Source organism: Rhipicephalus microplus, chromosome 6, assembly GCF_043290135.1.
Source record: "Rhipicephalus microplus isolate Deutch F79 chromosome 6, USDA_Rmic, whole genome shotgun sequence".
In the NCBI taxonomy this organism is placed as follows: Eukaryota; Metazoa; Arthropoda; class Arachnida; order Ixodida; family Ixodidae; genus Rhipicephalus; species Rhipicephalus microplus.
Window position 1 is genome coordinate 69,782,466 of NC_134705.1, and position 20,805 is coordinate 69,803,270.

At 46.2% G+C, this 20,805-nt stretch overlaps 1 protein-coding gene across 2 annotated transcripts in view; it reads right to left on the reverse strand.

The window, feature by feature from the left end:
• LOC119168630 (epoxide hydrolase 4) overlaps positions 1 to 20,805 on the reverse strand; it is a 51,714-nt gene that overhangs the window by 28,983 nt on the left and 1,926 nt on the right. The window contains exon 1 of one of the 2 annotated variants that reach the window (XM_075865325.1): positions 18,301 to 18,369. The exons of the other annotated variant lie outside the window; for it this stretch is intronic. The gene's annotated coding sequence lies outside the window, so the exon portion shown is untranslated. Of the gene's footprint in view, positions 1 to 18,300; positions 18,370 to 20,805 lie in introns of those variants that run through there. 2 annotated transcript variants of the gene reach the window in all.

Genomic DNA, 20,805 nt, shown 5'->3' on the forward strand with positions numbered 1-20,805 from the left:
GCCTCTGCGACAGCGTCCTTACCGCGTTTCCGCCGAAGAGCGCCGCGTCATTACGGAGCAAGTAGATGACATGCTTAAACGTGGAGTCATACAGCCTTCTCAAAGCGCTTGGTCATCACCTGTGGTTCTGGTCAAGAAAAAAGATGGCACCGTACGATTTTGCGTGGACTATTGCCGCTTAAACAATATTACGAAAAAAGATGTCTACCCGATACCACGAATAGACGATGCTCTTGACTGTTTACAAGGCACCGAGTACTTTACATCTTTGGATCTGCGTTGTGGGTATTGGCAGGTGCCAATGGCTGAATGTGATCGCCCTAAAACAGCCTTTGTAACGCCGGATGGCTTATATGAGTTCAAAGTCATGCCATTTGGGCTCTGCAACGCGCCTGCCACATTTGAGCGCATGATCGACACCATCTTGCGTGCCCACAAGTGGAAAACCTGCTTATGTTACCTGGACGACATCGTAGTCTTTTCATCTGATTTCCCGACACACCTTGCTCGCCTCCACGAGATTCTGGCGTGTCTAACTTCTGCAGGCCTACAACTTAACTCCAAGAAGTGCCACTTCGCAGCACGAAAACTAACCATCTTGGGACATGTCATCACCAGAGACGGTGTTCTTCCGGATCCCGATAAGCTTCGAGCTGTCGCTGACTTTCCGTTGCCCACATCACTGAAAGCCCTAAGAAGTTTCGTCGGTCTCTGCTCCTACTTTCGTCGCTTCGTGCGCAACTTCGCGTCCATCATCGCACCTCTCACGAGTCTGCTTTCCAGCAGCAAAGGCATATCTGCATGGTCACCTGCATGTGACGACGCATTTCGCCAGCTGCGCCGCCTGCTGACCTCACCACCTATTCTTCGTCACTTCGACCCTGCTGCGGCCACAGAAATTCACACCGATGCAAGTGGCATCGGTCTTGGTGCAGTTTTGGCACAACGGAAAGGCACCCAAGCTGAATACGTAGTCGCCTATGCAAGTCGCGCTCTCAAGAAGGCTGAATTGAATTACTCCGTGACAGAGAAGGAGTGTTTGGCCATAATCTGGGCGTTGACGAAGTTTCGCCCGTACCTTTACGGCCGTCCTTTCGACGTGGTCACAGACCACCACGCTCTATGTTGGCTGTCCACCTTGAAAGACCCGTCCGGATGCCTGGGGCGTTGGGCTCTTCGATTGCAAGAATACGACATCCGTGTCGTATATCGTTCCGGTCGCAAGCATGCGGATGCCGATGCACTTTCGCGATCGCCATTAACACCAGATGTGGCTTCTCTGTCTCCCCCTTTTACCACCTTGTCACCACTGGACACGACTGACATGCTTTCGGAGCAGCGTAAAGACCCACACCTTGCCTTGTTAGTCGACTACCTTACCGATCCGTCTGCTGTCCCTTCCACGAGAGCGCTACGCCGGCAAGCAGCCCACTTTTCCTTACGAGACAACATTCTGTACCGCCGTAACTACATGCCTGGTGGTCGGAAGTGGCTCCTTGCTGTCCCAACTCATATGCGCTCTGACATCTGCATGAATTTCCATGCAGATCCCCAAAGTGCTCACGCAGGTGTCCTGAAAACCTACGAAAGGCTGCGCCAACGCTATTACTGGCGAGGCGCTTTGTGCAGAAATACGTTCAGTCTTGCACCTCTTGCCAACAGAACAAGACACCTCCGCGGCACCTTTCTGGCATGTTACAGCCGCTCCCGTGCCCGGCTCGCCCATTCGACCGTGTGGGTATAGACCTCTATGGCCCCCTCCCATATAATATCTCTGGAAACCGGTGGATTATTGTCGGAGTCGATCATCTGACACGCTACGCTGAGACTGCAGCTCTACCGGCAGCGACCGCCCACAAAGTTGCACTCTTCATTCTCCGCAGCTTCATTCTACGCCATGGTGCTCCGCGGGAATTACTCAGTGATAGGGGTCGAGTGTTCCTGTCGGAGGTCATCCAAGCTATCCTCGCTGAATGCAACATTATCCACCGGAAATCTACGGCATACCATCCACAGACAAATGGTCTTACTGAGCGGTTCAACCGCACACTTGGCGACATGCTGAGGATGTACACCTACTCCGACCACACTAACTGGGACGCTGTATTGCCCTTTGTTACCTTCGCTTATAACACCGCGACGCAAGCGACTACCGGTTTTTCCCCGTTCTTTCTATTGTACGGCCGCGAACCTTCCCACCCACTCGACACTATACTACCGTATCGCCCTGATGCATCTGAGTGCTCCCCGCTTTCGGAAGTCGCCAGATACGCTGAAGACTGCCGTCAGTTGGCTCGGTCTCTGACAAGTGAGGCTCAAGGCCTACAAAAGACTCGACACGACGACGCTCACCGCATAGCTCCTACATTTCGTGCTGGCTCCCTTGTGTGGCTTTGGGTGCCCCCGCACGTTCCTGGCCTGTCTTCTAAACTTCTGGCCCGGTACCATGGTCCCTACCGTGTTATTGACGCGACCTCCCCGGTGAATTACGTCATCGAGCCATTAACACAATCACCAGATTTGCGCCGTCGAGGACGCGAGACCGTACACGTCGACCGTCTCAAGCCCTACTACGACGATTGTGCCTACTCCCTGAGTCGCCAGGATGGCTACCCTTCACCCCGGGGGTATTGTAGTGGAGCATACGCACCAACGCGTATGCGCCTTCGGAAGACAACGAAAAGCCCGCGCTCTGATTGCGCGAGAACCTGTGCCGCCTTTGCCAGACTTGCTGTTCGCCCATTTTCTGTCGCAACCTCGTTGCAACTCCTCTGTTCTAATAAACATCATCGCAGCATGATATTTGAACTGGTTTCAGTGTGCTATTACGTTTTTTTTCTTTTCCGTATTGTTAATTTTTGGGTACCGTTCTGTATTATTATTTTATTTTTCTCTGCAGAACTTTGTGATATGAAGTAGCCGAGGCAATAGGCACCTCAACCTCTCCACAGCAAAACAGTTAAAACAGAACAGAACAGAACATTTACGTGGTATTGGTATGGACTTATCTCTGCCTGTCATTTTGTCTTTTGGAGCTTCCATTTCTGGTTTCTCTAATGCGACAGTATGCGCGGCTGTCCGGGACTATATTGATGAAACTAATAGGTTAACTAATTAACCAGTTTCATTATCCTAACATGTCCACAATTATATACGTATTAAATCAAATTATTGCTCTATTCTAAGAATAAATTTGTTTAGTAAATACTTGTATGCATTACATTAAGCACCACACTTTCCTAGGCTATCGGTAATCTCTCTGTTAAACCTCCATCATTTCAAATCTGAACAGTAAATTTTAAAATCACTTGATTCTTGATTGATTTGATTGATTTGTTGGGTTTAATGTCCCAAAACCACCATATGATTATGAGAGACGCCGTAGTGGAGGGCTCCGGAAATTTTGACCACCTGGGGTTCTTTAACGTGCACCCAAATCTGAACACACGGGCCTCGAAATTAATCACTTGAATCTTGGCCAATCCCCCACAGTGGGTATGCGCCACTAACAATAGGAGAACAACAACAACAGTTGCGGCCGGACATCGGTGGAGGGCTGCTAGTCTGTGTAGGTGTCTTCCCTGAGGGGTTTCGGGCTGTTCTAAGCCCGGAACCCGACAAGTTACAATAGTGAGAAGTGATTTCGTAGAGGGTGAGCAAGAGATCATTAAAGCGGTCGTGAAAAGGTCGCTATCAAAGTGCCATTGGTAGGCACCCTTGCAAACTAGCTGACATCAGCCCATGTAAACCTGCATGAACAGTTTGCTTCATTCCTCGGTGGATGTCTAAACGCTACCGGAAGCAAGGAAAAGAACGTCTGTGCACCCCCCTTTCAAACCATTAATGCCAACTGAAAGTGAAGTTTGTAAGTGCTTACTGCGCCTTAATTCTTCCTTTGGCGAAGCAGCAAAGATACGCTTCCGTAAGGTGGCAATTGAACCTATGCAGCTGCTTACTTTGTTAATACGCTATAGATGCCTCAGCGCTTCATAATGCGTTGATGGGTCTTTGGACCCCCGCCCTCATTGTGCAATTAACATGTGATAAAGCCTGGCACGATTCTGTGTTTCTGCCAGACTGCTACTGCTACGAGGCATGTTTATAACCGGGATTTAGCATTCTAAAACGCCGATATGATTATGAGAAACACCACAATGAAGGGCTCCGGAAATCCTTGATTACATAGTGTTTTTGAATTTTCGCCAACATGTGCACACGGGCTCCTAACATTTTTCCTCCACCGACATATCAGCGCCGCGGCCGCAACTGAATCCGCGACCGTCAGGTCAGCAGCCAAACACGTTAGCCACTGATACACTGCAGTGGTCATTCATATAACGTAAGTTTGCAATGAAGTGACTCTGTGGTATAACACCTGCTTTTACCACGTTGATGTCTTCAATGAAAACAAATATTTTCGTATTGAACATTATTTCGATCTTGTCATTCAATTTTCGGTCATACAAGACCTTCATTTTCCGCTCACAATCGATAACTCCAACGCATTCACTAGAATATATGCGAAACGAGTTCTGTAATGCTGTCGCGTTAAGAATGACGTTCCATGTTAAGCTAGAACTCACTCTCCAAGCATAAAACTAATATTTGCCGCTAGACATAGGTCAGAACGCAGTGCACCTAAACTTTATTTGCCGCCAGGCAGCAGTTTATATTTATACACGTTTGTATCTAGACGGCGGGAGCAGCATGAAGCACACCTCGAGTCAAATGTCAAGTTTTTGACTCCTAGTTCACACCAAACTTCCGTTGTCACGCGGGATGTTTGAATGTGCCCTTATAATGATAAACGTAGGCAATTGTGCCAGCTTCACAAGGCGGATGTCACAAAACGAGCGCTCAAACAAGGGCGCGCCGCCAAATTCTCGCGACGAAGCGCCGAGAGGTCAACAATAAAAAAAAGAAAACAAGCATCCAAAGACTCCCCGGGCGCGCGTCCCTCTCCCCTCAGAAGCGTAGGTTCGCCGTCGAACCTCCTCGCATCGGCGGCTGAGCAAGCCCTAGAACGTTCTCGATGGAAAGGGGCGTGGTGATGCAGGGTTGCGTCATCCATAGCGGACGGCCCTCGTACCGTCTCGCGCTTTCCCCCAGCTTTCGCTGCGTATCGCGCCGACGAAATGATGAGAACTTTCTGGAATCTCGCGCGGAAGGTATTTAATCGAGCAGTCGAGATGGGAGATCAGGAGAAGAAGGAAGTTAGCGCCAGAGTGCGTAGGGTATCCCGCCACGTCTGTCGGCGAAGGTTTTGTCCTTAGTGACAAAGCAGGGGAAGAAGAAAATATGCGCCGGAGTGCGTAGGGTGTTCCGCCTTGAGGGCGAAGCCTTTTGTATTCCGTGACAAAGGAGGAGAAGAAGAGGATTTCCACCTGAGGGGTGAAGACTCGAGCTACAGGCAAGAGTGTGTGTCTACCACTAGCGAGCGAAGACGCGTGGCATCAGCTGCGTGTGGGAAGCCGACGTGTTTCCGGCGAAGAAGTTTGAAGCTTGGAGAGCGGCCAAGTGAAGACGCGAGGTTTCCTGGAAGAGAAACTTCGGGGGAGCGGAACGACAACAACGCTAGACTTTGAGTGAGTGATTCTCGGAAGAGTATCATCCAGACTTTTGTTCCAAGAACTTTGGACTGAATAAGTTTTCTAATTCTTTAGTCTTTAAGTGTCTTGGTTGTTCGATGCATGCGACTGCATTGTAGTGCGTGTTGTTGTCTGTGTCCGTTGTTTCGAGAGTGGCTGATTGTACTGTGTAGTACATTGTTTGATTGGTGCCATATTGTATTCAACTATTGTCGAGTGTGCATACTTGTGTATCGTTTTGATCTGCCATTATTGAGAAAATAATTTTGTTTTGTTTATCATCTCTCGGCTCTGACTTGTTCTTTGGACCACAGCCGGCGTCCGCTGCCGCGCCATATAGGACCACTTCTAAATTGTCCATGCTTTCGTGGTGCGGTTCGGGGGGCCGATACTTCGGCCCTTGGAATTAGCCCGGCGATCGCCTCCCGAATTAACGGGACCAGTGACAGCGGACACTTGTTCTTGTTCACCTACTGACCATGGCGCATACCCACTATGGGAGACTGGCCAAGAATTGAGTGGTTTTAAAAATATTGTTCAGATTTAGTAAAATAGAGATGTAATTAAAAGATTACCAATGACCTAGTAAAGTGTGGTGCTTTATCTAACGCATAGAATTATATAAATAAAAAACTAATATTTTTAGAACACAGATATAATCTGATTTTCATACTTCTATAATTTTAGACACGTCACGATAATGAAACAGATGAATTAATCAACCTATTAGTTTCATCAATACCGTCCTGGATGGCCACGCATACTGTCATATTAAACAGCCTAGAAATGGCCTAGAAATGACAACCTAGAAATGACGGCAGAGATAAGTCCATACCAATACCACGTAAAGGTATTTCTGAAAGGGTTTTTTGTAATGTGTTAAACCGCCTGCAGGTCAAAAAGAAATGATCTATTGTTTCAGGATCATCACGAAACGCGCACAGTGGCGAAGGTGTCTGAGCAGACCTGTGTTTATAGAAATTTAGATTTGGTACCCGGCCACGCAGCCTCGTGATAGCTACTTCTTGTTTCCGAGTGTGGCACAAGTCTCTTCGTCGAGGATATAACAAATGGCGATATTCGGTAGAGTTTGTTAGTGCTGTACCTCTAAAGACTTCCATAAGCGTACGGCTGAGGAATCCAGCAGCAGTGACATAAGCTGATGATGGACAGTGTGGTACAATCGGTTCGGTAATTGACGACGTAGTAAGCAATCGGCTATTTCATTTAGAAATTAGCCTTTATGACCAGGCACACAAACTAATCGAACTTTTCTCAAATGCGCAGGCACTAGTACACAGAGCGCCTTTGTTACTTGATTATTAGCACCATCAGAAAGTGCCGCGCAGAGAGACAGGAAATCTGTTATTATGACAGCTGATGTAATTGCTATATCTAACTTGCGTAAGGCTAGCACTACTGCCAGAAATTCAGCCACAAAAACGGGAATGAAATCGGGTAGTCGAGGGGAATAAATTCAATCTAAAATCGGGCTGAAAATACTAACCCCTGAATTTTCGTCCCATCGTGATGCGTCTGTAGCAATAATAACGTTTGTTGTAGTACTGCACAGGCGATATTATGGTAAACCATCCAAAATTTTATGGGGAAGTAATTTGGCAATATTAGGAAAAATGTCGTCAATTTGAATTTTCACAGGGTATGAATTATCACGACTCGGTTAGATGTCGCATATACGTACGTTTAGAGGCTCCAGTAAACTTTGTACAAATATTCTTTGTGGGGTGAAAAATCGCAGGCATCTAGCACCGAAAAATAATTTTGGGGTGGAAATAAAGGCTGTTTCTGAATGTCGAAAAGGTGTTAAGAATGATTGAACAGTTAGAAGGCGAATTCTACAAGAAAGAAAAGTAACCCTCGCTTCGAGATACAACACATTGTTAGCAACTGTTTTAGGCAGGCCAAGGCATGAGCGCAAAGCTTTTCTAGAGGCCGCAACTTGTAAGCTGGAACTCCAGAGAAAAGTACGCGACCAAATTGCAAAATAGGACAAACATACATGCAATATATCATTACCAGTGTGTCTCTTCTCATACCTATGTGGTAGTTGCTTAGCCTACGTATTATGCCAATGGCCCGCACACTATTTCTCGCTATATATTCGACATGTGGTCGCCAGTTAAGCGATGTTTCATAAATTACTCCAAGGTATTTAACAGATTCCACCTGTGGTATATCCTCACGATGGTAAGATAGAGAGATGTGTACGGGGTATTGCAGCTTGGAAGCCAGGAGGGCACATTTACTGTGTTTAAGTAGAAAGCGGTTGCCATCGAGCCAGCTCTCCAATATATTAAGGTAAGTCTGCAGCCGTTCATATAAGGTCTGAATGTTATTTGAATGTCATCTGCTGCCCCTTTTTCGATTTGCTGTTTACGTGCGTTGATGGTGTCCCCTGAATGAAAAAAAAATAATGGGCAGTATTCACGAAGAGATGCAGCTCGCTGTATCGTTTTCTTGTGTGTACGTGCTTTCTAGAGTCAGTTCATTGTCTGTAGTGCCCGCGTGCACTCAAACTTTATTGCACGGACTGGCTGGCGAACGCCGAAATCTTTAGCTCCTTACGTAACTGGATTTTCGTAGCTGCCCGATTTCCGCTGCTTTGCAAAGAACTAGTGTACGCGAGCACACAGACCAATAAAAATAATGTGACGTGACAAAGGAAGCTGGACTCAGAATTAATGTTAATATAAATGTGAATACTGCTTATAAGAGCCCAGCTAAGGAGCCGCCTTTGGTGTTTTACAGCTTTACATGGTTTCTTTCAATATTGCTTTGTAGCTGACGTATCAGCAGTCAGAAGACGACAACGAGGAAGTGGTCTGTTGGTTGTGCGTGCTGCTTCCATCTTAGACACGCCATACGCATCAGTTTAAATATAGATTTTAAATAGACACTTCTCGTGTCATTTTCACGTAACATCTTTGTGGTGGACGTGCTGGGTACTTCCCCGTCTTCATCACGAAGCTCCGCAACGGCCGCATCATCATAGGTCCAACCATGTAACAGGTTGAACAACCATCGTCTTCGCCACCTGCCCCTACCGTGACTTCTACATACGTGGTTCTACCTCCTGCTCGTGATCCCGGTGTATTTTCCGGTCAGGATGGCGTTGACGTCGACAAATGGATCAACCGGTACGAACGGGTCAGCGCAAGCTATAGGTAAGACCCGACTCTTATGCTTGCCAATGTGCTTTTTTACCTCGATGGCCCACCGCGAGTGTGGTTCGAGACGCACGAAGCGGAGATTACGAGCTAGGACTCCTTTAAAGAGAAGATTCGCGACCTTTTTGGCGACACCGTTGGGTGGCAGATCGCAGGGTTGAATCAACTGGCGGCCCGTGCAGAGACGTCGACGGAGTCGTACGTCGCGTACATTCACGACGTCATCGCCCTATGCCGCCAGATTGACGAGCACATGAGTGAGTCGGAGAAAGTGGCCCATGTGCTGAAAGGCATAGCAAACGACGCATTTAATCTTCTAGTTTACAACAACGTTGCCACCATCGACGCCATCATTAAAGAGTGCCGGCGGTTTGAAGAAGCCAAGACCCGCCGTATTACTCAGCGATTCACCCGGCTGCCCAACACGGCCGCGACCTCATCGTGTGAAGCCGCCCGCCAGTCCCCGACGTATGACAACGTCACACGCATTGTTCGTCGGGAAATCGAAGCCGCCTGTCCGGCTCCTCTTGAGCCACCCGCTTTCACAACGCTCGCCTCTGACCAACAACAGCCGTCAGTGGCGTTAATACAAGCTGTGGTGAGGCAGGAGTTTGCGAATTTCGGACTTCCATCAGCATGTCCCTTGACTCGCCCTGAAGCCCCGTCCTACTCCCGAGGACACGCTCGCCGTTCACCTCCAACAATGCCCTACCGTAACCCTTCGGAATGGCGAACACCCGACGACCGGCCTATTTGTTTTTCCTGCCACCAGCCTGGGCACATTTCTCGCTATTGCCGCCGCCGTTGGTCAAACCAACCATGTCAGACTTTCTCTACCTCGGCGCTCATGCATCCGACGACCCCTCGACGTTCAGTCGCCACACCCTTCAATTTCTATTCGTCGTCATCTTGCGAGCCTTCCACTGACGCCCCTTTGCCCGGTCGCCGCTACCCTGACGACCCTTCGTCCGGTAGCCGCAGTTCTCGCTCCCCGTCGCCACTACGTCGCCAATCCCGCTCTCCGCCACCTCGGCGCTTTTCCTCGCCGAGCTTCTCTGGACGACCGCAGCAGGAAAACTAGATATTGCAGCTTATAGAGGTGAAGCTGCAATACCAATGACGGCCGAAAATCCTCTACTGACGCTTCTCACGCACCATAGCCTCCTTGAAGTACAAGTCGACCATGTTCCTGTGACCACCCTCATTTACACAGGTGCGCACCTGTCTATTATGAGCGCTTCTCTACGCTGCCGCTTACAAAAGATTATGACGCCATCTACGACGCAGGCAATACGTGTTGCCGATGGTGGTACTGTACCAGTAATCGGAATGTGCACTGCTTGTGTGAGCATTGCCGGTCATCACGCCGTGGTCCTTTTTGCCGTGCTAGCCCGCTGCCCTCATGACCTCATACTTGGCCTTTATTTCCTTTCGGCACACTCGGCCTTAATTGATTGTTCGTCTGGTACCCTCAGCCTTGGTCTACCAATCTTTGCCGACTACTCTGCAAAGCCCACCAGCCGCTTGAGCCCAACCACTTTCGTTCGCCTGCCACCTCGAGCCGTCACGTACGTGTCTTTGTCATCGACCCCTCCCGTTCCTGGCGGTGATTATATCGTTACGCCAATTACTGACGTTCGGCTGACGCGCAGTGTTACTGTGCCCTATACCGTCGCCACCATAGCGAATAACTGTGTGTTACTTCCGCTCCTTAACTTTGGTTTCACCCCTCAAGTGTTGCCCTGCCAGATGTCTCTAGCCCAGCTAACTGCCATAACAGAGGACGATGTCAGTGTTATCGCTGTATCTGCTCTGGATCGAAGCGCAGTCTCATGGTCACCCAGATCAGACGATGCTATTTTTCGAAACATGATTGGATCGGAGCTGTCGCCTCACCAGGCTGACGCCCTCTGCCAAGTTTTGGCCTCATACAGTGACATTTTCGACACTGACGATCGTCCCTTGGGCCAGACTAAAATTGTCACTCACCGAATCAACACTGGTGACTCTGCGCCCATTCACCGTCGGCCGTACCGCGTGTCAGCGTCTGAGCGAGAAGTGATCCAGAAAGAAGTGGCCAAAATGCTTACGAAAAACGTAATCTAACCATCAACGAGCCCTTGGGCATCTCCCGTGGTATTAGTAAAAAAGAAAGACAGCTCATGGCGTTTCTGCGTTGATTATTGCCACCTCAACAAAATTACCAAAAAAGACGTGTACCCTCTACCACGCATTGACGATGCCCTTGATTGCCTCCATGGCGCCACCTTCTTTTCATCTCTCGACCTCCGATCTGGCCACTGGCAAATTGCTGTAGATGAAATGAATCGAGAAAAGACCGCCTTCGTTACCCCTGACGGTCTTTACCAATTCAAGGTCATGCCATTCGGGCTCTGCAACGCTCTAGCGACTTTTGAGAGACTGATGGACACGCTCCTACAAGGTTTTAAATGGTCGACATGTTTGTGTTACCTGGACGACGTGATCATTTTCTCACCTACCTTTGCAACCCACCTTGAACGCCTTTCGACCATTCTATCCATATTTCGACGGGCCGGCCTGCAGCTCAATTCCTCCAAGTGCCACTTCGGTCTTCGTCGAATTACCGTATTGGGTCACCTTGTTGACGCGGCCGGCGTACGGCCAGACCCGGCGAAAGTACGCGCTGTAACAAACTTCCCAGTCCCACGCTCTGTCCATGATGTTCGCAGTTTTGTGGGCCTCTGCTCCTACTTTCGCCGGTTCGTGAAAAACTGCGGCACTCGCCCGGCCACTCACCGACCTTCTCAAACAAGACGTCCCATTTTCTTGGGGCTCTCCTCAAGCTGACGCCTTCTCTCAGCTAATCACTGCTCTAACGACACGTCCTATTCTTGCACATTTAGACCCCGATGCTCCCACAGAAGTGCGAACAGACGCGAGTGGTGACGTAATTGGTGCAGTTTTGGCGCAAATTCAGCGGGCAACGACCGTGTAATCGCGTACGCAAGCTGTCTGCTTTCTAAGTCTGAGCGCAATTATTCTATAACATAACGGGATTGTCTCGCTCTTGTTTGGGCAGTTTCGAAATTCCGTCCTTACTTGTATGGCCGTCCTTTCCGTGTCATCACAGATCATCACGCGCTGTGTTGGCTTTCTTCTCTGAAGGACCCCACTGGACGACTTTGTCGTTGGGCATTACGCCTACAGGAGTATTCCTACTCGGTTGCTTATAAGTCTGGACGCCTCCATCTGGACGCCGTTTGCTTATCCCGCTACCCTGTTGATCAGCCCGATGAACCAGACATCGAGCCTAGCCTCAGCGTCATGTCAATGTCCCAGTTTCTTCAGATACGTGATGAACAACGTCGTGATGCTTCTCTGCGACAACTTATTGACCGTCTCGAATCTGCTCTGAACGACACGTCACTTCGCATGTACGTCCTCCTGAATGGCACGCTGTACCGTCGTTGCCTCCAGCCAGATGACCCTGAGCTCCTTCTTGTCGTGCCGAAAAATTTGTGTTCAACCGTGCTGCACGAGCTTCACGATGAACCAACTGCTGGTCATCTGGGTGTATCTCGGACGTACGACCGCGTGCGTCGCCGGTTCTTTTGGCGCGGTCTCGCCCGGTCCGTTTGCCGTTACGTGTCCTCCTGTGATAAATGCGAACGTAGGAAGCGACCTACTGCGCCCCCGGCTGGACTTTTTCAACCGATCTCCATCCCAACCGAATCTTTCTTCCGTGTTGGTATAGATCTTCTCGGTCCTTTTCCCGAGTCGAAATCGGGCAACAAGTGTGTCGCCGTTGCTATAGGCTACGCGACTAGGTATGCCATCACTCGAGCGCTCTCCACCAGCACCGCTACTGACGTTGCGGACTTTTTGCTCCACGACGTCATCCTACACCATGGCGCTCCTCGCCAATTACTCACGGATCGTGGCCGCGCATTTTTGTCCCGTGTGATCGACGATCTTCTGCGTTCTTCCTCGACGCACCACAAGCTGACCACTTCCTACCATCCCCAAACAAATGGCCTTACCGAACGGCTAAATCGGACCCTAACGGACATGCTCGCGATGTTTGTGTCCTCCGACCACCATGACTGGGACCTGGCGCTACCTCATGTGACCTTCGCGTACAATTATTCGCGCCACGACACCACTGGTTATTCACCCTTTTATTTGCTTCATGGCCGTGATCCGACGTTACCACTCGACACCGTACTTCCAACCGCTACAACGCCGTCAACCGAATATGCACGTGACGCTATTGCTCGTGCCGACCACGCACGTCAGATCACCCGCTCTAGACTTTCGGCTTCGCAAGCCACCCAGAAAGCCATCTACGACAGCCGGCATACTGACGTTCACTTCTCACCCGGTTCTCTTGTTCTCCTGTGGTGCCCATTTCGTCGAGTTGGCTTATCAGAGAAGTTATTGTCTCGCTACATGGGTCCTTACCGTATCATCCGCCAGGTAACCGACGTCACCTATGAGATCATTCCTGCATCTGAGACCACAAGTCTGCCTGCAACCACACCTAGTGATGTTGTGCATGTCAGCAGGCTAAAACCTTACCACCTGCCTACTGAAGACCGTAGTTAATGTGCACCGAGACGGCGCTTTTACCGCCGGGGGGGTAATGCTACGTAGCTGACGTATCAGCAGTCAGAAGACGACAACGAGGAAGTGGTTTGTTAATTGTGCGTGCTGCTTCCATCTTAGCCGACGCCATACGCATCAGTTTAAATATAGATTTTAAATAGACACGCCTCGTGTCATTTTCACGTAACAATATTATGCAAATTCATTGTCGTCTGCCGGAAACAAAAGAACGTAGACGAAGGTCCTCACTTTTTTTCTAAAAGAAACGTATGTTGAGCAGGGAACTTACAAGAACATATCCATGAAATCATGGGCCTTTGCGTATAGTTGACGTTAACCTCCAACTTCACATTGCGCTTCGAAAAGCGTTAATGCAATCTGTTCAGTCACCGAAGCTGGTCGCGTGTCGTGGGTTTGTTTGCAGTGGCCTGAATACAGTGGAAGCAGTCGCGGCAGCAGTAGTGGGCTTAGCGGTGACGCTGTGGGAATGTTGGGAGGAGCAGCACATGCGCGCAGAGGGATTTATTCACCTTTCGAGGGCAAATTCTGCTTTGATATAGAACCTATGACGGCCCCCGTATATAGAGAGCACGACCAAGCTCTTCGCCATTCACGGCACACATGACGTCATTGTTTTCTTCACCAGCAAGCTGTAACGTCCACTTTATTTTGACTTCCATCGAGAGTCTCCACTACCTAAATGGAGGGTGACAACCACTCTACATCATTCATGAGCGGATACAATGAAATGCAACTTTATTCAACTAGAATAAATCGAATTATCCTCTTTTCTGAGCGCGACAAGATTTTGTCATGACTGAATAGGCAAATTCAGACATCGAACGAAAACAGTCGAAACGCTCGATCTATCCAGCAGTGCTAAACACCCCAACAAATTAACTTTCCGTCACAAGATTTTTTATTGTTCTCAGGTAAGGGAACTTTCGCGTATATTTCGGAGCGCCCTGCCACTCTGAGGGAGCAGAAATGATCGCTTGCCATCACACACTGTCTTCTGTACTTCTTTGTCATCGCAACCGTCGTGAAGGGTCGCTGTTCGTTTGTTCACACCCTGCCCCAATCGCAGCCGTGAAACAAAACATGATAGCTGTTGTCCGCAAGACTGGCGATAACCAATGCAGTCTATTGTAAATTAAAATGGCTGACGTCACAGCCGCGTGCATACAGCATCGAGAAAAGCATGCTGACCATTACATTGAAAAACGAGGCCAGTAATAGGGGCATGGCAGACCAAAAGCTTCCGGTGCACTCGAAGTATACATAAATATGTGGAGATTTTGCTTTTGTCACTGTCCTATTCGGACGCATATAAGCTGCCACTGCATAACATCTGCACCCCTAATTACAAATCACAGAAAAATAAAGCCAAAAATATATCGCCACGTGTTGCCGTGAAGGTGACTTTTTAGTATCATCACGAAGCAGTTCTACAAAATCAACTTGCGTACCAATATTTGAACTAAAATTTTGGCGAATTCGTTATCACTTAAACCCAGTATTTAGTGAGTTCAACATATGTGGCTTTCATGGTATGCATTCAACGCATGATATGATACGCTACTCCGAGTTCTTGAATACAAAAAAAAAGCTCGTAAAGGCCTCGAAAAACATCCATAAAGAGCCGTGGAAACTCGTTCTGTTTAGTGTGTTTGGGAAATAATAAACGTTTTTAGACAAACGCAAAAAACCAGTGCTTGTTTACTGATTAATGAATCACTTTAGTTTAGGGCAGTAGTTTCCTTTTACTGCTTGCATGATGGCGGAATATTTGAACGGTTTACCGTTGTCGTAAAAGCACAAGTCTAGCTCTAATTGAAAAGATAAGTTGAATTCATCAAAATGAAAAAAAAATTTGGCTAATGCAGTGACAACATTATTAGTTGACCAATGTTCACAAAAAGATCAAGAATTCAATGCGAAAGCAGCACCTGATGGTGGTAGGTTGCTAAACTTTTGCTATAGGTTGCAACAGCCGGTTGTTCATGCTGCGCACGGCCAACTCCCGAAAGTAGGTGCTATACCACACACATGGGATATGCCTTAGCTTGAAGATCCCCCAGAAGCCAAGTGTAACGGTTATGTTTTCTGCTCTCAATAAGCTTCGGAAGCTGGAATCTGCGCATGCTCCTTGCTGGATAACATCTCATCACGTGGACAAGCCTGCTGCTATAAGAAGACCAACACCACAAGCAGCGACCAATGTGCATGGCAGCAGCGCAATAGGTGCTTCCAGCAAAACGCTAAGCCCCTTCTGCTTTATCGTTCAGGTCAGTAGATACTTGCCTACCCATTGCTTCAGAAGCGATAACCGCTTTTTGCTGCTGCTGCCATGCCCACCGAATATTCAAAAATTTGTTATAAGATATTTACACATTTAAAGTTAGCCATTTGTCATGTAGTGACTTTGAACCTAACTCTGGCCTGACAGAAAAGGAATTGTTGATGCAGTTACTTCCAGGTCAATCTAACATTTTAGCTAAACAGGGTCAAATTGAAACCGACATTATCAAATAAACAACCATATTGGAAATTTGGAACATCAACTAGCCCCATTACTTTCACTTAAAAATGAAGTAGACGAAATGAAAAAAACAGTTGCTAAACTTAAAGAAGCTGTAGGTCTTGCAGCGCAAAGAAATGAAGAACTTGAAAATAGGAGCAGGAGAAATAATCTAGTTATATATGGCATTGAAGAGGCCGTCTCTGAAACTACTGAAAGTTTAACAACTACTATCAAAGAAAACTTGTTCTTACAAAAACTTGGAAATACAGTAAATGGCATAGAGCGATGCCACAGACTGGGTAAAAAAACCGCTAGAAATCGTCCTGTGATAATAAGGTTGCTGGAATATCGCGAGAAAACGTCAATACTTAAAGCATGTTTCAAGCTAAAGGGATCTCCTGTTTCGGTCACTGAGGACTTTTCTGCTGGTATTAGAGAAACCAGGAAGAAATTGTGGCAAACGGCAACACATGAAAAGGCAAATGGTTCAAAAGTAAAGCCGGTATATGATAAGCTGTATGTAGACGACATTTTGTATCGTTGGGGTGAAACCAACAATAAAAGATATAAAATTTCAAAGCGTAACAAATGACACCAGAAAGCAAGTAGCCGTAATCTATCTATCCTTAATGTAAATTGCCGTAGCATTGTTAATAAACCTGTCCTTCTTGAAACCCTGTTTCTTACTCATGAACCAGACATTGCTGTGCTTACAGACACTTGGTTAAACAATGAGGTATCCGACAGCGAATTCGTTCCGAAAAACTACGTCTGCTTTCGTTAAAGACCGAGACAGGAGAGGTGGCGGAGTCGCTATATTATTTAGAGCATATTTACAACTCGTTAGAATGCCTAATATTCCAGGTGTTGAAAGCATTTTTTGCAGTACATATATAAATAAAATGCGATACATTATCGGAGCTATTTATAGGCCTCCTGACTCCTCTGTCTCGGTTCTAGAAAATCTTGATGATTACATGTGCTCTTATATAAAACGAAATGACAGGTTAATTCTCGTGGGTGATTTCAATTTTCCGAGTATAAATTGGAATACTTTTTCCACACAGTCTTCAGATCTAAGTGACATTAAAATACTAGACATGATTTTTACTTATGATTTGCTACAGATTGAATCTCAACCTACTGGAATTCAAAGTGCAATTTCACTCCTAGATCTCTTCCTTGTTAGCAGTACTGTAAAAAATCATGTATTGTGTGATGTTGTACCAGGAATATCTGATCATGAAGCTTTCATATTAACCTTATCTGCTGCTTCGTATGTTGATTCCACTATCAAGCGCCAGCACCCGAACATTTCTCGCGCTGATGATGAGCCAATCCTCGACTTTCTGGACCTCTCCTTCAATGCTTTCTCAGAAAACACCAGCAATATAAACGATCTATGGCTAACTTTCAAAGACATTGTTCAGGAATGTATAGCACGCTATGTACCACTAATAACTAAAAAATCAGTTGGTAAAAATGCTTGGATCACTCGACAAACTCTCCAGCTACAACGAAAACTTACGAGACTAAAAAAGCAAAAGGCCAGAAATTCGGTTTGTCCACTACTTGACGAAGCCATTGCTACATTGGCAACAAAACTAAAACTACAAACTCAGGAGGACAAGGCAAGGTACTCAGACTATGGTATATCGCTTCCTTCCTTTATTAAGACGTCTCCAGAAAAGTTTTGGAGGTCTATTAAACCAAGTTCATGTGGCACTACTTCATTTTCTCTTAACGGAAAAGTCATAAGTGATGACACAGCGGCGTCCAATGCCTTCAATAATTATTTTAAATCTGTATTTACAACAGATAATTTCCTTCCAGTGCTTAGTATGTCTTTTCCATCTATGCCGGATGTAAAAATTTCCGAGCAGGGCATTTTTAACCTTCTGCTTAATATAGATGCTAAAAAATCTCCTGGCCCGGACGATATGCCAAACGCCTTCTTAAAAAGATATGCAGAGTGGTGTGCAAAGTATTTGCTCATAATATTTAAAAAATCTCTGAGTGATGGCGAATTGCTGGAGGACTGGAAAACCGCCGGAATCAAACCACTGTTTAAATCTGGTGATAAATCCGAAATTGCAAATTATCGGCCTATTTCGTTGACATCTACTTCATGCAAAATCTTCGAGCACATAGTTTATAAGCACATAGTGGATTTCCTTGAAAAGCATGAAGTCGTAACAGATGCACAACACGGCTTCAGACGTGGGTATTCTACTAACACACAATTACTTGGAATTACACATGACTTCGCGGCGGCTATAAACAAAGGAAAACAAACAGACGCTATTTATATGAATTTTAGTAAGGCGTTTGATAAAGTGTCTCATAATGAATCACTTCACAAGTTGGGCCTTATTGTAACAAATCATACGTTATTAGCATGGATAAAGCTTACTTGACAAACTGGTATCAATACGTTTCCCTAAATAGCATCTGCTCCAACCGAGTTGAAGTTGCTTCGGGCGTACCTCGGGGGTCCGTGCTTGGGCCTCTGTTATTTTTAATTTTCATAAATCACATCACCACCAACATTATTGTTAAGATTAAACTCTATGCAGACGACTGCGTGATTTATGAAACAGTCAATTCCATTCAGGACCAGATTAGGGTAAATAAAAACTTCCAAAAAATCTTTTCATGGTGCGAACAGTGGCAGATGACTATTATTTACGAGAAAACGGTCTTTATGCGAATAACCCACAAAAAGAAGTCACTTTTATTTCACTACGGAGCTAATGGAATAGACCTCTCGGAGGTTGCTGAATATAAATACCTAGGTTTATGGTTCACAAATAATCTATCATGGCCAAAACATAGATGTCATCACAAATAAAACGTTACGTAAATTATTCTTCTTGCGACGATCCTTAAAATTAGCAACTCCTTCTGTACGCTTCCTTGCATGCCAGTCAATTATATGTCCCATGCTTGAATATGCCGTGCCAATTTGGGACCCTTACACGAAAACTAACATAAGCAAATTAGAAAGAATACAGAATAAAGTAGTGCGTTATATTTATAATTCTTATGGTCATTCGTCAGTTACTGAGGGCATCAAACGAAGTGGGCTCCCCACAGTTACGAAGAGAAATAAAATTTGTCGACTGAAACTTTTGTACCAAATAGTTAAAGGACATCACAACATAGATACCTCCCACATTATCACTTTTTCTGAGGGTTATGCTACCAGGCAAAGGCACTCTTTAATGATAGCTCCTTTATTTCCACGAAATAATTGCTTTAAATACTCTTTCTTCTGTAGAACTATTGCTGATTGGAACAACCTAACGAATAGCATTGTAACACAATAATCACTTTCACTGTTTGAAAAATGCTTAGAGTAGTTCTTTAGTACCATTGATTATATCTTTTGTTGCATTTGTTCCTTTTTGTGTGTCACTTGTAAAATTCGATTATCGGTTAAACGGAATCTTTTTTCCAGCGATGTATCCTCTGTGTATTCTATATACCCTACTTGGCATTTCGCTAATTACTTCGAATTTTGTATCGCATCCCTATTTGTGTTGCTTTAACTGTATGCATTATATTGTCCGCGTTATGCATTTTCTGCGTGTATATTATTTGGCCCTTTCAGAATACTCTGTACCTCTGTCTCACACCTGCTATAGTCTATGTTCGAGACTGCAGTATCAATAAATAAATAGATAAATAAACAAAAAAAAGCTTTGCAAGCTGACCGATTCAAATGCTGTTCCGCCACAGAAGTGCGCTAAACGGCACTGCAACAAATTCGTTGAGTGGGCTGACTTTGTCGCGTATAGCCTCCTACTTTCGTGTGAAAAACAATAGTTTCAGCAAACCACGTGGTGCCCGAATGACTTGCAACGTGAAGAGTTCATTGGCGTAAAATCTGTCACCTGTCATTTTTTCGGCGATTTATTGTCGGAGTTGTGGCGGTAATTCATAATTTGATCTTTGTGGAGTTGCACCCAGAGGCAGAACGCAGCTGATTCGCGAAGTCACTGAGGCTGAGACTATCTCAATTCGGGTGGTGGGTACGTTAGATGACCTTCACTGGCTTTCAGGGACAATGAACTTGTCTTCATGGCGGTGGCATCTTCCAACTCTTGACTGTTACTTATTCTATCTGCACTCACTTGCAATCTGTATGGCGTCAGTATATAACTATGTATAGTATTTTTTACACTTGCGCGTAACCTCGGAGCGCATGACATTGAGGTGTGGCCAGCGCTGAAACAGAGCACCATCATCAGCGAAGGAGTAAATTCAATAAAAACAAATTTCAATATTATCAGAAGTAAAGCTGACAGTAAAAACTGCAATGGTGCCAAGCTCGCGTAACTTCACAAAATGATGGTTTAAGTTAACACAGCCACTCCCGGGAGAGCTGCGGTTTAGTTACAGTATCCTGACGTTGAGGGCACAGAACGTAGACCGGTATATGAACCGTTGGTCATGCTCGAGCTGGTGTACGTTTTAGCGGTTGAGACCAGGCCCTCAAAATCAAAGTTTACTGTTGCTGCCCACGTGACACATCCTCCTCCCCCTCACATCCCTTAATGCTCTTTTTAGATGACGGAGGCGTTTTCTCCCTGCTTGAGTATATAGAAATGAACAGCAGGCAGGCTTCACACACGGCGTTATGTTATGGCCTGTGTCATCCGCGCAACGATGATAGGTCAGCTCGATTCATTTCTGCTTCAGCTGCGTTCGTCTGCCCACTCGTGCTCTTCAACCCGCAGGTATAGAACATGCCATGTGCGGCAATATGCTATAAATTTTAACTTTATACTGAACATGACAGTGGCATGAAATACAACGCAGTAGTACTGATGACTTATAAACATAGGTAGTTGATTGATTGATTGATTGATTAATTGATATGTAGGGTTTAACATCCCAAAATCACCATATGATT